We start from the raw sequence: 14016 nt of genomic DNA on the forward strand, positions 1-14016 counted from the left end.
TGGGTTTCATGCTTGGGTCAATGTTTTCTAGGTCAAAGCCTCCATTGAAGGTTTTTAGGCTTTGTCTTGAGTCAATAGAGTCATTGCGATTTTTATTAGACCCTTCTTGGGCTTTTGTATCATGTAAAAATAATTATTTTTGATTCAAAAAGGTTACTTGTCACCTCCACGCCAAGTCGGCCTTGTCCCCACGAAGTCGGCCTACATTAGGGCAATTCAGCCGAGCAGAAAGGCTATATATAGAGAGGCAGCTCGACCTATTTGGCACCGTCACTCATGAAGTTTGATCTACAAAAAAGAGAAGCAGAAAAAGAGAGCGAAGTAGCTAGAGAAGGAAGAAAGAAGTTGGGAAGACCTAAATTGAGTTCTTGGGCTATCTATCTCTCACACATGCGAAGTTTGTAGGGTCAAAATTCTGAATCTACTACAGGTCCAAAATTCTCTAGCTGGGGGCCGAAAATCTGTTGCTAGGGCTCGAAATTCAGGATTGTAGTTGCTACTTGGAAGCTGTCACTTGGAGACTTTGACAATGATCATCTATTGGAAGGAAACGCTGACTTGGCAAGTGGAGGAGGTCTTTGTCTAGGTCTAAAGAGTCTTGGATTGTCTCATCGTGATTTGAATTTACTAGTGGAAGAGTTGGACTGGGTTTTCTCCTTGGAGGGTTTTTACCCTGGCTGAGGGCCTACATCTTGTGTCTCTTGTTCTTGTGGTTTTCATATACACATAATTTGGTAATTACTTGATGAAAGACAAACTAATAAAGAAGTAAAAGAAGCCAACATAATTCACAAGTAATAATGAAGAAAGAGGAATCAAACCCTAATTCCTATAAGCATTGATTTCTCAACATGGTATCAGAGTTAAGGTCGGAGAAGGTTGAAGATCACTTTGTTGGCCATCATCTAAAGAAGGGAAACGCTGTCTTGGAAGGAAAGGTTACTTCCTCAATGGCAAGTTATTTGAAGATGGGTCTCAATATCATGAAAACTACAGGAAACTGGATTGGAAGGATCATCTACAATCTTTCTAGGAGAGTCAAGAGTGAAGGATTCTTGGTTGCACTTAGAGGTATACTTGATGATGATAACACATGGATCATTGATAGTGGAGCTTCAAGACATATGATAGGAGAAAGTGGACAACTTCATACTTTATCAAGGGAACCATCATAGTGGAGCTAGCAGACAACAACAATTATGCAGTCAAGGGCCTTAGATCTACATCATTGAAGTTGGAAAGTGGAGCAAAGCTACACCTCAACAACATCCTCTATGTTCCAGGTTTGAAAAAGAATTTACTTTCCATTTCTTGTTTAGAAGATAAAGGAGATAGGGTTGCTTTTGTAGATGGTAAAGTTTTGGTTTGGGGAAATGATTCAAGTATTGAAAAGGCAAAGGTTATTGGAGTTCGTGAAGGAAGGCTATATAGAGTTATAACACCATTTCCTCAAGCCCTAGTTCACATGGAGATCAACCCTATCGAACTTTGGGATAGAAGATATGGTCATATTTATTACAAGATAATACCTTCTCTTAGTCAAGTGGTAAAAGGCATCCCCAACATCAAGGAAGATCATGAAGGAGTATGCAAGGGATTTGCTTTGGGAAAGAATACTAGGAAACCTTTTACAAGCAGTGATACAAGGTCTAAGGAGATATTAGACCTCATTCATTCCGATGTGTGTGGACTAATGTCTAATAAATCTCTTGGAGGTCATCTTTACTATGCGACCTTCATTGATGATCACTATAGAAAGACATGGATCTATTTTCTCAAGATGAAGGACGAAGTACTTGAAAAGTTCAAGGAATTTAGATCTGAAGTTGAGACCTTAACTGAAAGAAAGATAAAGATTTTGAGGTCCGACAATGGATGGGAATACACTTCAAATGAACTAACTGCATATTGTTAAGAAGCGGGTATTAAGAGGGAGCTCATTGTTCCCTACAACCCCGAGCAAAATTGAGTAGTAGAAAGAAAGAATATAACCATTGAATAATGCATAAGGACTATGATATTTGATCAAGATCTACCAAAATTTCTACGGGGAGTAGTCATGACAACTATATATATACAAAATAGAAGTCCTCATAGAATCCTTATAACACCAGAAAAAGCATTCATAGGGAAGAAGCCATGAGGAAGAAGCCATGTGTAGACCATCTCTGAATCTTTGGGTGTTTGACATACATCCATGTGTCAAAAGAAAATCGAAAGAAGCTGGACTCTACAAATATAAAAGGTATCTTCGTTAGCTATAGCCTTTCATCAAAGGCTTATAGAATCTACATCAAGGAAGGAAGACAAATCGAAGTTAGTAGGGATGTTATATTTGATGAAAACCATGCCTATAAGAGATCCAAGGATATAACAATTGAATCGGCTGAGGAAGATGTACCGCCATTTGAAGAACAAGAGCATCATGAGAAGACACCTACAAACCAAGAAGAAGAAGAAGAAGGACAAGTGAGCCTATTCAACCTATAATCATTCCTGAAACAAAGAAGAGGCCAAATTGGTTAAAAGCTACACTTGAAGATGTCGAAGGACATGGAGCAACTAAAGGATCTTTTAGAGAAAGCAAAAGACCGAAGAGATATTCAGGATATGCAACATATATGATGAATTTAATGGAAGTAGAACTAACTACCTTTGAAGAAGCTGCTCATCAAGAAGAATGGAAGAAGGCGACGCAGGAGGAATATCAATCCATCATGAAGAATGGGGTTTGGGAAATCGTTCCTAGACCAAGTGATAAATCGATTGTCCCCTCCAAATGGATTTACAAATTCAAACATGCCATTGATGGAAGCATAGACAAATACAACTTGATTTGTTGCAAAGGGTTTCTCACGAAAAGAAGGAATAGATTATGAAGAAACCTTGCTCCTATTGCCATGTATACTGCTATTAGATCTTTGGTTTCACTAGCTGCTACTATGGGATGGAATATCCATCAAATTGATATCAAAACAACATTTCTAAATGAAACCATTGATGAAGAAGTATATATTGAACAACCAGAAGGCTTTGAGATAAATAGCAGGGATACACATGTTTGCAGACTCAAGAAAGCTCTATATGGCTTGAAGCAAGCTCCTAGGGCTTGGTATGCAAGAATGGATGCATGTCTCTTAAGGATTGGGTTTGTTAAAAGTTTTGCCGATGCAAACCTTTACATCAAGATAGTGAAGAATGAACCAGTCATTATACTACTATATGTGGATGATTTGTTTATTACAGGCGTGGAACGTAGAATTTTAGAATGCAAGAAAATGTTGTCAGTAAAATTTGAAATGAAAGATCTGGGACTCATGCACTTGAGGCTTGTAACTTTGGCAAAAACCCAGTGAGATATATCTTGGTCAAGGTAAGTACATAATCAAGATGTTACAAAAGTTTGGTATGATGGATTCCAAGCCTATGACTACTCCCATGATCCCAAATCTCAGGAAGTTGAGAAGCTTTGAGTCTAGTCTCGTTGATCTTACAAGCTATCATAAGTTGGTGGGCTCTCTGGTGTACATGGTGAATACGAGACCTGATATATGCTTTGCTGTAAATGTTGTTAGTCAATTTCAGTTGGAGCCTCGTCATGATCATTGGATAACTGCCAAGCATATCTTGAGATACTTACATGGCACAATTCATCATTGCTTGAAGTGTGATAGAAAGGAAGTTAAGTTAACAGGTTTCACTAGTTCTGATTGGGGTCGCAGTGAGACTAATGGAAGAAGCACTACCTGTGGCTGTTTCAGTTTGGGATCTGCAATGATTTCATGGACGAGTAGAAACCAAGATCTGGTTGCGTTAAGTAGTGCTGAAGCAGAATATGTTGTTGCATGTGAAGTAGGAAAAGAAGCTGTTTGGTTAAGAAAACTCTTGTCAAATTTGTTTGTAAGGCCTCTAGATCCTACAGTGACCAATTGCGATAATCAAAGCAACATCAAGATGTCTGAAGACCACGTATTCCATGCAAGGACGAAGCATATCAATGACCAGTACCATTACATTAGGAGTTTGGTACAAGTTGGGGTCGTGAAGCTACAATACATTCCGACGGATGAACAGGCAGTGGATGTGTTGACAAAATGTCTTTCGAATAAGAAGTTTGAATATTTTAGAAGCATGCTTGGATTGGTTGATGTTACAGATATAGTTGATAGGGATAAAGCATCTTGTGGCAACAACATGCTTGGGAGGACATTTGGCTGACCTATGTGTTGATGTCTAGATCTCGAAGTAAGGAGGGTGGCATTGGTCATGGAGCTCCGACCTTGGATACACACCTAAATCCCTTTGTTGGTGATAGAGCTTAAAAGCCTGATGGTAGCTAGAGAGGCTAAAGCTTGAATTCACCTTAGTCCCACTTGATTAGAGTACCTTGGTTAGGTATCTAATCTGTAGCACTGCGTGTGCTAGAACTCTTCGTAGTTCATATCATTTTGAGATCTTCCATGTACCTTTATATGCATGTATAAGAGGGAGTGCTGAAGAATGTAACTAGTGTCGGTCTTCATAATTGTACTTGTCAAAATAAATTAAAAATGACTCATTAAAACATGTGTTTCATGCTTAGGTTAATGTTTTCTAGGTCAAAACCTCCATTGAAGACTTCTAGGTTTTGTCTTGAGTTAATAGAGTCATTATCATTTTTATTAGACCCTTATTGGGCTTTTGTATCATGTAAAAAGAATTATTTTTGAGTAAAAAAGGTTACTTGTCACCTCCACACCAAGTTGGCCCTGTCCCCATGAAGTTGACCTACATTAGGGCAATTCGACCCTGCAGAAAGGCTATATATAAAGAGGCAGCTCGACCTATTTGGCACACTCACTCATTAGGTTTAATCTATAAAAAGAGAGTGAAGTAGTTGGAGAAGGAAGAAAGAAGCTGGGAAGACCTAAAACGAGTTCTTGGGCTCTATCTATCTCTCACACATGCGAAGTTTCTGGGGTCGAAATTTTGAATCTAATGCAGGTTTGAAATTCAGTAGTTGGGGGCCGAAAATTTGTTGTTGGGGGTCGAAATTCTAGATTGTAGCTGCTACTGGGAAGTTGTCACTTGGAGACTTTGACAGGGATCATCTATTGGAAGGGGTTGGCTTGGTGATTGGAGGAGGCCTTTGTCTAGGTTTAAAGAGTCTTGGATTGTCTCATCTTGATTTGAATCTATTAGTGGAAGGGTGATTGGAGGAGGTCTTTGTCTAGGTCTAAAGAGTCTTGGATTATCTCATCGTGATTTGAATCTACTAGTGGAAGAGTTGCACTGAATTTTTCCCTTGGAGGGGTTTTGTTTTGGTTGAGTGCCTACATCTTGTGTCTCTTGATCTTGTGGTCTTTATATACACACAATTTGGTAATTGCTTGATGAAAGATAAATTAATAAAGAAGTAAAAGAAGCCAACATAATTCACAAGTAATTATCAAGAAAGAGGATTCAAACCCTAATTCCTATAAGCATTGATTTCTCAACAAATAGAAGACAACCAAGAATACAATGAGACATAGAGAATTTAGGTCCAATGACCAGGGAAAAACCTACAAGGGAAAAACCTAACTAGATTCTTCTTCTATTAGAAATCAATTGTTCAACAGAGGTATAGAGTACAATGAGAGATCAAGAGAATGAGTAAGTTCACCCAAATCTGAACAAGCTATAACATGAATATCACTAGTAACAGTAGTAGATACACAAATTGAATCAACCTTCCCTACAACTGAATCAACATTAAAACACTGAAGCACTGAATCAACCTCGATTCACCAAGTTCTGCTCTTACTCTCCAAGTCTCTCTCTCACAATCTTCTTCAACTCTCTCCAACTTTCTCTCAAGTTCGAATTCTTCTTTCACAATACACAAGTAGTGAGAGGAGAAAGAATGAGGAACATATATATATAGGAGGAGCAATGAATCCATGCCATAAAGGAGGAGTAACTCACATGCCAAGAGGGAGAGGAGCATATGCTCATTTAGGAAATGTAACTCATACCATTAAGGAGGTACACATGCCTTTGTAACTTATGCTTTTAAGAGAGTGTAACATATGCATTAAAGAGTGCGTAAGAGGAATCTTTTATGACATGCTTATATTGAGTGTAAGAGAGTGTAAGAGCATTAATGAGAATGTAAGAGGAATATGGCATGCCAATAATGAGTGTAAGAGAACACTATTGAGAGGCATGATTGAGTGACTTGTATAATAATATAATAATATCATAAGAATAATAATATAATATTAATGATAATATTGATGATTAAGTCGAAATTGAACTATTAGGATTGATTGATGATCAGAAGGGATTTTCCATCAACAATACTTGATTACCAATTGATGCAAGGTGATTTACTATTTTTGGAAAGTCATACTTGAGACTTTCTATTTTTAGAAATTCATCCCTGAGCTGCCAAATTTTCAACACTCCCTCTCAGTTAGGGAGGAATTTCTTTCTGCAACAAAAGATCTTTGCTTTCTCTGCTCATATCTGTTCATCTCCGCTCTATATCATCTAGAACAATGATGTCTCACTCTAATGAAGAAGAATCATCATAGGGGAGATTCATCCATCACCCTATATTCACTTGGGGGGACTGCTACTTGCCAACATATGACAAGGATCTTGCACAACCAAGTCACATCTCTTCTTGGGGGGATCCACTTGTCAAACATGATAAGGATCTCACACATCCAAGTCTCATCTCTGCTTGGGGGGATCCACTTGTCAACACATGAAAAGGATCTCGCACATCCAAGTCTCATCTCTGCTTGGGGGGATCCACTTGTCAACACATGACAAGGATCTCGCACATCCAAAGCTCATCTCTGCTTGGGGTATCCACTTGTCAACACATGATAATGATCTCACACATTCAAGTCTCATCTCTGCTTGGGGGGATCCACTTGTCAACACTTGACAAGGATCTCGCACATCCAAGGCTCATCACTACTTGGGGTGAATCCACTTGTCGTCACATGATAAGGATCTCGCACATCCAAGGCTCATCATCCACGACCACCCTCTCTAGGAAGGGCCACATTCGTCTGTCCAAGTTGTTCTCTTAAAACCAAGAACTTTCCTTTTGGCAAAGGCTTGATAAGAATGTCTGCAATCTGGTCATTAGTCGCTATATTGGTATCGACAAAATATCAACGAGGGTTCACAAAACATTTTATCGGCAATATCAGCGAAAATATCGACAAACATAAAACATGCATAATATATTCATTTTTTTCTTCTTCAGATTTTTAAACATATAAGGCAATAACAACATGAAATAAACACATTGGCACATAAATATGAAGAAAGCACTGATATTGATGTAGTGGATGTAAAATAAAAATGATACATCAAAGGCGATACCAAATCTTGCTGATCCTTGATAATTGTCCAATCAAGGTCTCAAATGTGGAGAACCAATACAAAATAACATCACATATATAAAAGTATCTCATCATCATGAGTTATATATAGCAAAACAAATAAAACTAGTAGCTATTTATATGAAATCAGTGCCCTCTCTCCCTTTTACGAGAAAACATGATGGGTTGTTTGCCAGGCCTGCCCCTAGAAGTAGAAGGCCCTGCCCTTGCACCTAATGTCAAATAATGACTGTTGGGTATGGAGCTGTGCTCTCCTATATCTATAGCAGATGGTGTTGATGCTGATGCTCCCATAGTCTCCTCCTCCTCCTCCTCGTGCTCCTCCTCGTGCTGCTCCTCCCCTGAGTCCTCCTCCTTTTGCTGCCCTTGTTCTAATGGTTCCTCTGGCTCTAACCATGTAGGTGACTCCTCCAAGATGGGCACCTCAGACTCCACCCTCCATTGAGACAATACATCAATATTGTCTAAGGAAATGGCATCTAGATCCATTGGTGTTTCTATTTGCTTCACTCGAAGTCAGATATTGTAATGCACATACACTAAATCATTGAGACATGAGAACTCCAACCCGTAAGAGTGTCAAAAAAACTGAGTCTTGTCTCTTGACACTTGAGGGTCATAAATTAAAATTACAATAAATGTAATTGCTCAACTGAAGGCTGAAGCTCAAAGTTGCACTTGTTGCATTTTTTTGAGTGTATTTTCTCAAAGACACTCCAATTGCGCTCACTCAGGATTCTTATGGCCAATTTCTGCAAATTTGGTGCCCTTGCACCATAGCTTTGCCACCAAATATCTACAACAAAATAAAGAAATAAAAAGGTTAGAAGCTTAAAACATAATTAAACTTTCAAATAAAAGTTACATAATTGAATTTTAAACATCTAGAATTATAAATAAGTAAATTCTAAATTGAAAATTATAATGAGTGATGACTTGTCACTTATGTGGCATGAAGAGGTTCCTTTCCCTAATAGCATCATCAAAGCCAAATAGGCCAAGACAATCCCGATAAAACTGTATCTCGTGATTGTGATTTTGCTATGAAGCACAGGATCAGGTACCATCCTCTGAATACAGGAATGGAGCCCTTCCATCACCTCGCCATCAAAATCAGAGGCGCATTTGTATGAAAATGCGGGGTTGAGGTATTGAAGAATGTAACTAGGTTCGGTCTTCATAATTATACTTGAAGTCAAAATGTAATATATTTGTCAAAAGAAAGCAAAAAGAATTATTATTATTTTAATAGGCTTGTGAAAGCATGAGTTTCATGCTTGGGTCAATTGTAATAGGTCAAGCCTCCATTGTAGGCTTTAGGATTGTCAAAGTCAATTTTGTTTGAAGACGCGTCCATCCATCAAAGTCTCCTTGATGTCGAAGGACTCATCCTCAAGTCGACTTCCATAAGTAAACTCAAGTTGACCTAACATTATGAAGACACAACTGTTCAAAAGATTCATGTTGGCCTACTACAGTGACACAACTCTTCATGATCATATGTTGGTCTATTTTCATATGGCAAGAACTATATATACAAGTGTGAGGACTTAGCATAAATACAATCAACGAACTCGGATTAATTTTAGACGCAATTTCGTGAGATCTCTGAAGCAAGTGTGGATTATAGTGGAGATTAAAGACAAAGTTTCGGTAATATGTCATAGGGTATGGTTCAATGCTATTTCAAGGGAGATATCTCGATGCTACCACAAGAAATGGGTTCAAGGTCTCGGTGCATAGCTGTTGATTTGGGGTAGCATCAAATGTGCTCTAGTCACGAAAATTGGTGGAGAGGCTAAAGCACATGAGATCTCCAAGACCCAACAATGGTTTGGGCAGACTCTAATCGGTTTGGGAGATATTAAAATAATTAATATTTTTAATGGAGTTCCTAAGTCTAAACTTAGGAAAAATAAAATATTAATGTGAATTAATATAAAACTGGGTTAGAATGGTCCAAAAGTCATGGATCAAGCCAAATCTAATTTTAGCCGTTGATTAGAGATTTAATCTCGATCGTTGATGGACCAACGAGAAAAGTATAAGAGGAGGCTTGAGGGTTAGTTGGAGAACACACTAAGAGAGATCAAGAACTCGATTTTCTGGGGCAGGGTTTGCTAAGGAAATAGAGTGAAGTGATCTGAGTTGCCATTGAGGGGCAGTGAATACATAGCAGAGAGGCAGAGTTAGTACTGGGAGGATCAACGCAAAAGTCGGGAGAGGTTGACGCAGAGCCAGCGAGAGGGCACGCAGAGGCAGCCATGAGCTGCGAAGAGCCAGAGAGGGCTAGTGTGTGAGATGCAGAGGCTGACGCAGAGTCCCAAGACGCTAACGTTAGGCCAGATAGGCTGATGATGGGTCAGAGAGGCTGACTTAGGCCCTAGAGGCAGCGCCGGGAGATTTTCGTGGGACAGATTGGAGCCAGAGAGTTGGATAGGGTGATGCAGTCCCTATTAGGGTGACGCAGACTAGCAAAAGTTGCATTGTTGTTGTGGGATCATTCATATGGTGATTTAGATGGAATATCCCTCTCTAACTGAGAGGTACTATTGCCGAGGGCATTCTCTGTTGGGTGAGCCATTTGGCACCTAGGTTGTATTATGAAACTACATAATAATAAAACCCTCTGAATAGATGCACTGGTTTTCCCGCATTGGGTTTTTCCGGGGACGTTAGTCTAGAAACAACGTGTCACTTGTATGCTTCTTTCTTTTAGTTGATGATCTGTATGTGTTGACACTGTGCTTGTATTTATTTTCAGTATTTACATGGTAAATAACTTGTTAAGTAATTGAACAAGTAGGAAGAAATAAATCAGATAATACATGGAGAATTTCAAATAGTTAGACTTAGAAATTCCAACATGGTATCAGAGCGTGGTTGCATATCACAGGACAACTGAAGGCATCAACTGAGCAGAGCAGCAGCAATAGAAACAGCGGTCCCGAGCGACAGAACGTGTTCCTAGCAGAAAGCAGCAAGGAAGGGGTGATGCAGAGAAACTGTGTCATTAGTTCGAGCCAGGAGGAGGATCAACGCTGAGGCAGAGAGGAGCAAACCTGACCTACGCAATGCCCGGTCATCTTTCTTAGTCAGGAAGGATCGACGCTGTGGCCAGGAGGTGCAGATTGTGCCGGTGTCGGGATTGCGTAGAGCCTAGAGGCTCTAACCTTCAGACTGTTGGGGCATAGGAGGTTGTGGGTAAGTTGCAGAGCGAAGTTGGTGGGGTACTATGGTCAGAACAGTACCTAACAGGGCAAGACCAAGGAGGAGGGAGTTGCTGCCGAGGATTTCTAGCCAAGAAATCCGGATCAGTGGTGCAACTGCACAAACGATCGGAGTGGGGCATCTCGACATTGGCAGAGGGATTTCCAGAAGGGAAATCGAGGCTTAGAGGGAGTCAACCTGAGAACTTCCAGACGGGAAGTTGAGAGACTCAACATGAGTCGATCAGAGGATTTCCAAGAGGGAAATGGAGAGACTCGAAAGAGTCGAAAGAGGAGTAGCGAAATGGCAGTGAATGGGCTAAGAGATCAGGATAGACTGGACGGAGCTTCGAACTTCGTAGTCTGGAAGGCCAGGATCTTGTCCATTCTAGATAGGTATCACATCAAGCACTTCGCCTTGAAAACGATAACGATCCGAGTTGACCCAACTGAAAATGAGAAGTATGAGGAGGCAATGGCCAGGGCAAAGTGCATCATCCTTGATTGGGTCAAGGATCATGTGGTGCCGCATATTGTCGAGAAGGACACGACAAATGAGATGTGGGAGGCCCTGAAGAAATTGTACCTGCATACTTCCGTGCAGAGGAAGATGTTACTTGAAAATCAGTTGCGTCATACTAGATGCAGAAGGGAGAGCAGATAGATGTCTTCCTCGGTGGATTGAAGGAGATCCGTGATCAGCTAACTTCCATAGGGGCCATGCTGGATCAAGAACTGATGGTGAGGACCGTATTGAACACAGTCTTAGAGGATTGGGAGGTATTTGTCCAGAGCATACTGGGCAGGTTGAGCCTTCCAAATTGGGAGGAATTGTGGGCGACTCTTTGTCAAGAAGAGATCTGACAACTGACTAAGGCGGGGAGTAGCAGAAAAGGGGTCAGAATCAAGGAGGAGGAAGAAGAAGATGCGGCTCTGGCATCTGCGGGAAAGCAGGAGAAGAGAAAGGAGGACCTCTCCAAGGTCAAATGCTTCCATTGTGGGGAACTGGGTCACTATGCAAATCAGTGTCCAAGGAAGAAGAGCAAGGGAGAGGCTTCTGAGATCAAGGCAGCGCCAACGAGGGCGGAGAAAGAAGTGGAGATAGATGACGACTGTGCCATGAGTGCTCATGCACCACTTGAGAGGAAGTGGGGAGACATCGAGCTGTAGTCAGATGGACTACAGACGATGAGGGGCAGGATCCTTGAGGTAGCCAACCTCTTAGATTATACCTTGCTACGGGAGCCCCGAAGAAAAGTAGCAGGATTGGCGGATGTTGGTAGAGACAGATGTGGATGGAGTGACAGAGGGTGCTACAATGTAGGAGTCCCGGGACAGTGTGAGGCAATAGTGCGAGATGCATGGAGTTGTTGCAGCAACGCAGAGGTCAGTAGAGGGAGCACTTGTCAGCGATAGAGGGAGCTTCAGTATCAGGGGTGTTTCTAGCCTGACAGAGATGTCAGAGTTGGGAGGATTAGTTACTTTTCAGTAACTGAGTTGCAGGGCAGCGGTTAGCAGTGGCAGTGCTATGGGCAACACGATGCAGCGTGATGAGAGGGGATGCAGTGCAGATGCAGCAGTGGCAGTGGCAGGGCCATCGACAGCGACGCAGATGCAGAGGGAGCTGCCGTACAGATGTAGCAGTGGCAGTGGTAGTGCCATGCGTAGCAGTACAGGATGCAGTAGTGCAGAGGATGTCGGGCGGGGAGGCCTAGCGTCCGCACAGGGACCGATGCTGGGTGATCAGGGTGATACTCAATGAGGAGTATTACTAGAGCACAGTCTCTGCTAAGAGGGAGTGTTGATTTGGGGTAGCATCGGATGTGCTCTAGCCACGAAAATTGGTGGAGAGGCTAAAGCACATGAGATCTCCAAGCCGCAGAAATGGTTTGGGCAGACTCTAACCGGTTTGAGAGATATTAAAATAGTTAATATTTTTAATGGAGTTTCTAAGTCTAAACTTAAGAAAAATAAAATATTAATGTGAATTAATATAAAATGGGTTAGATAGGTTGATGTTGGGCCAGAGAGGCTGACGCATGCCCTAGAGGCAGCGCTGGGAGATTTCTGTGGGACAGATTGGAGCTGGAGAGCTAGATAGGGTGACGTAGACCAACAGAAGCTGCATTGTTGTTGTGGGATCGTTCATTCAGTGATTTAGCCAGAATATCTATCTCCGACTGAGAGGTATTACTATCGAGGGCATTCTCTGTTGGATGAGCCATTTTGGCACCCAGGTTGTATTTTGAAACTACATAATAATAAAACCCTCTGAATAGCTGCACCGATTTTCCCGTATTGGGTTTTTCGGGGGACATTAATCAAAAAACAACGATGTCACTTGTGTGCTTGTTTCTTTCAGTTGATGATCTGTATGTGTTGATACTGTACTTGTATTTATTTTCAGTATTTACATGCTAAATAACTTGTTAAGTAACTGAACAAGTAGCAAGAAATAAATCAGATAGTATAGGAAGAATTTCTAACGGTTAGACTTAGAAATTCCAACAATAGCATAGTCTATTACAATGATGCTATCACAATGACTCGGTGCTATTACAATGATGCTATCACAGTGACTTGGTGCTATTGCAGTGGTGCTTTCACAATGGACAAGTCTTAGTATCACAGTGGATGAAGGAGCTTGGATTGGTTGCAAAGATGATCTCTTCAAAGACACTAGTGTGAAGAATGTTGTTTGCTATAGGAGCAAATAATACACTACCATAGAATTGAAGTTTGACGTGATAAGGTTGACTTGATAGATGGAGGTAGTCTCGAGTCTAAGTTGTAAGGGTCTTGGTCGTCTCATATTGAATCTACTGAGGAAGAATTTTGTCCGGGTTTTCCCCTAGAGTGGGGTTTTGCCCTGGCAATGTGCCTACATCTTGTGTTCTCTTCTATTTGTTGCTTGGAATTAATCTTGATGATAAGTAAAAGATAATTTGAAAGAACAAATAATAATAATGGAAAACATCACAAGATAATGTCATAATAAGAGAAATTGTGTAATTGCCACTCTTTGGATTTCTCAACATGGTATCAGAGCTATGGTCATGGTCAAAGGCAGTTTGAAGACCACTTATACAATCTTTGAAGTATTCTCAGAGAAAGGTTCTGTGTGTATTGAAGATCAAGTCAGCTCAAGAAGGAAGATTTTAGTATACCTCAAGGTGACAAATTCAGACCTAATTCAGAGAGTGAGGGTCGGTAAAATCACAGTCAAGAAGCTCGATAAATTTCAGAGAGACTAATTTGTATAATCTCAGAAGGAAGTACAGTGATACATTTTGGTTCATTTCGAAGATTGGGTGATTGAGTGAGTTGAAAAATTTTAGTAGTCGGTTCGATATAATAGCGAAGAGAAACTTTAGAGGAAGATAAATTTGGACCATCTTCAGATTGGGTGAAGTCACAATCAT

General features: G+C 40.7%; 1 protein-coding gene across 1 annotated transcript in view; it reads left to right on the forward strand.

Annotated features, from left to right (window-relative positions):
• Positions 1–14016, forward strand: part of LOC149260891 (acetolactate synthase small subunit 2, chloroplastic-like) — a 175469-nt gene that overhangs the window by 49050 nt on the left and 112403 nt on the right. The gene's annotated exons all lie outside the window — the stretch shown is intronic.

The sequence above is a fragment of the Pinus tabuliformis genome, chromosome 6 (assembly GCF_031772625.1).
Source record: "Pinus tabuliformis cultivar Carrire ecotype Pingquan chromosome 6, CPIR1, whole genome shotgun sequence".
Taxonomy (NCBI): domain Eukaryota; kingdom Viridiplantae; phylum Streptophyta; class Pinopsida; order Pinales; family Pinaceae; genus Pinus; species Pinus tabuliformis.